The sequence below is a fragment of the Uloborus diversus genome, chromosome 3 (assembly GCF_026930045.1).
Source record: "Uloborus diversus isolate 005 chromosome 3, Udiv.v.3.1, whole genome shotgun sequence".
Lineage (NCBI taxonomy): Eukaryota > Metazoa > Arthropoda > Arachnida > Araneae > Uloboridae > Uloborus > Uloborus diversus.
In genome coordinates, this window is record NC_072733.1 from 155,659,626 (window position 1) to 155,663,540 (window position 3,915).

The window sequence follows — 3,915 nt, forward strand, 5'->3', positions numbered from 1 at the left end:
AATTCAGAAATCAGTAAAAAATTACACATCTGAGCTTGATAAAATCTTGCTACAATATAAAGTCCCATATCCATATGGGTGTATTTCCCAGAAATTTTTTAACAATCAAAATAAATAACACCTTTCTTTTTTTCTAAGGGAAAAAAAAGGAAATAATATGGAAGTACATAAACTGAGAAAGAATTAAAATAGCGTAGAGCATTGAATTATTTTCCTTTTTTTTTTTTTCGAAATAATAACACCTGAAATAAAATGCACGAAGAAAAAAAGGAAACCATATGCTTCTTGTATTTTAATAAAACTCATCAAGGACTGAAAAGAAGACTGTTTTTTAGAATTCTTATCTTATAAAACGCAGGCATATTTTTTTTTCTTACTGTTTTGACTTGCTGTAAGTTGAGGAGGATTGTATGTTTATTTTTTAGTGAATAAGTAAATAGCTTAACTAGGGTGGTTCAAAAATACATGTAAAAAAAAGTTTCTAATAGATAACAGGACACCCCTCAATATTTTTAGACTTGTGGATAGTAATATACCGGAAGAATTTTGACTTCTTATTTCAACTGAAAGAGGGTGCTCAACTCCCTCCCCCAAACATCATAAGTATGGGGAGGGGCGTTAAAAATTACAGTGAACTGAAATAACAATGCTACATATTATAAATATACAAATGTAATATGCATATACATTACAAAAAAAAATATTTACAAAACCACAGCTGGGGAAATTAAATGTTTCCAAATTTGTGACATTTTCCATGCTACGACTAATGTTAAATTGAGCACCCTCTTAAAATTTGAGTAAGAAACTAAAACTTTTACAGCATAATACTATTAGTAAGTCTGAAAAAGAAAATAGGGTGTGTCCTGGACTCTAGCTAAAAAAAGTTTTTCTGAACCACTCTAAGCTTAACTCTTAATAGGTACGTATCCAATTTATTATTTCTAATTTCATTGAAAGGAATCTCGTTTCATATATATATACTGTAACGGATCCGGCGAGACTTCCAACTTTCTTGAAAGGATGACACAGTTCTTGATTAAAAAAATACAGGAAATTTATTTACACTATGTACAGGAAAGAGCGTCAACAACTGCTAAATTATTCATCAGCAATTAAGCAATTATCACACAACACCGTAAACTCAACGTTTACACACGTATTTACTTCCAAATACGAAAACAACACAGCGAAATGCCTCGCTATAAACAGAGCAAATACGCTCTCAGTTCGAAATCTCAATCGAAACTCCACTTTTTATCACTCAGGACGCTTTTATAAACATCGAAGAAGTTTCCACAACATTCTTACTGCTTCTCGAAATGCGTAGACCGTTATCAAATTTTATCAATGAAAAGAAAAGAAGATAGGGGGTCGTATACTTTAGCCGAATGAAAAGGGGTTGTATATTCATTACGGGAAACTATTTACAGGTTACGTTACTACAATAATTACTATTTACAGGATTTGTAACAATACTTTGCAAGTTTTTTCTTTTTTAATGTTAATGGCTACTATGATTTTTTTATGTTTTTCTTCGGTTTCAATTACATTTATTTAATAACAATATGAATTTTTTTTTTTGTTTCTTTTAGTAAGATTACTTATTATTCCGAGGACAATTCTTTGAATTCGGAATGAGAACCTTTTCAGAAATTGCGATTTTCGCTTAGATCAGCACTAAGTGGTGATTTTTTCAAGTCAGTGAGTGATAATGCCAATGCTATTTCCCTAGAAAGAGCCTCTCATAAATCTATTCGAGCTTTAAGTTTAGAATGCGATGCGAATGTTCCCTCAAAAACTAAAGAAGTTCAGGTGAACATTTTGAATACTTCGAATTTAATACGCCATTTACAGCGATACCACTACACTGATACTGTGAAAGAATTCAAAGCTAGTCGTATATCTGCTAGGGAAGAATTCGTCATCACGAACCCCCTTGGGAGGCCCCTAACTTGGGAGAATGAACGTTTTTTTTTGTTTTATTTTTAAAGGGACAAATCTATACTCTTATAGCTTGTCTTGAAGAAACGTAGTAAGGCATATCCTGAAAATAGAATACTTCGTTCGAATGGAAAACGTATGATTAATATGCTACTAGAGGTAAAAGTTCAAAACTGTCCCAAGAATGGGCACTTGACTGTACGAAAAATTAGCGAAAATTTTCAGCGTTCATGACCATAAAACCATGATTTTTAACTTTTTATGGACTTCTAAAACCTGGGTCCAGTAGTATTAGACTTGCGGCTCCAAACAGTAGGAAGTTCATTTTCGGGTCAATTACATAGTTTGATGCCAATAAATATACATCCAAAAACTCGCTAACACCCAAAACTCGAACTGTAGCGAGGTACAAAGAAACATTTATTTATTTATATTGGCCTTTTAAATTGAATTTTTCAGTGAATCCAAGTGTGAATCCAAATGGATTCGTATTCATAGATGTGAATCAGAAATGATTTGGATTCATAGATCTGAATCCGAATAGATTCGGATTCGAATTCATAGGTATGAATCCGAATTTCGTATTCGGATTCACACTAGCAAACATGAATCTATTCGAATTCACACTTGTGAATACGAATGTATTCGTATTCGGATTGACACGTTAAGGTGCTGTGAATCAAATTCGGATTTACGAATAAGAATCTGCCTATCTCTGGTTAGCGTACGAGAGGACGCTATACAATCCATCACAGCTTGGCGGGTGAGGTGTCGACAATCTTGTGGCGTCGTTCGGTTGTGTGGGCTGGCGCGAGTCCTTCGTCTAATTTCATCGTCCTATGTCCATGTTCTGTAATTACGCATCACAGTTGAAACATTACGCCACATGCAGGCACTGATTTATCTGTACGGAAGTCCACCCTCACGCATGCAGATCATGTAACCCCATTCGAACTCCGTTACTCGTTCATATGACGCTCTGCGTTTTGGACGAGGCCTATTGAGTACCAGAGAAACATCTACCATCGGTAGATAATCATACAGTGATTCAAAAAAATCTTTATAGCCATTTATATATGGAGTCTACGCCCCTGTTTAAAAGGCCTAACTAAATCCATGCATGCGCGACGTCTCTGTAATTCTAATCATTTGCATATCTTATCCTGCTATACATATCCTGTGAATTCCAGTTCATTTGCATAATTCCTTCTTGGTGTTGCAATTTTCACAAACATGAGTGTACCACCCTTGCCTATATCCGGAGAACTTTTTTTTTTCAAAAAATTCAAATTTGGACTAACTAATTATATTTTGAGTGATTCAAAAATGGAAAATAAACCAAAAAACATAACATTTTCTAATACAATTTTAAAAAAATGAATATTTAAGCAAAAATTAGGTTAATTTTGCAGTTCACGCCAACCACTATAAACTCATTTCAACTCAATATATTTAAAAACCTTTTCTAATGTAAGTTGTTAAATTTTTACCTGTGTTCTGAACTAAAAGTGTCATTCAAGTAACAAAATTTAGAAAAAAATTGGTCGTTTTATTGAAATTCACATATTTTCTTCCGGAAACCCCTCAATTTTTCGCGGTTAAATACCCGTCAAATTTTGAAATACTGACGTAGAGCTTAGATCATAAAAGAGGTATCTAGGTGTAGCAAAGCAGCTATGCGCTACTGAATCAAACTGCTTACGGCGCTACCTGGTGGAAAACTGCGGAGTTAATAATCCTACTCAGAATTAATAATCCTAACAGAGAAAGACTCGGTAATGAAGTGATTTACGAAGTTGTAGAGCATTATCAATCCAGTACGAAAAAACACCTTGTGAACATAAAAACAAAGAATAGAAAGGTTAAAACGCGCATTTGTTTTCGTGATTTCCTGCACTGTGACGGTAGAAAATGATCTAAAAAAAAAACAACTAGTTTTAACAATATACTTTTATTTCACATTTTCGGGTG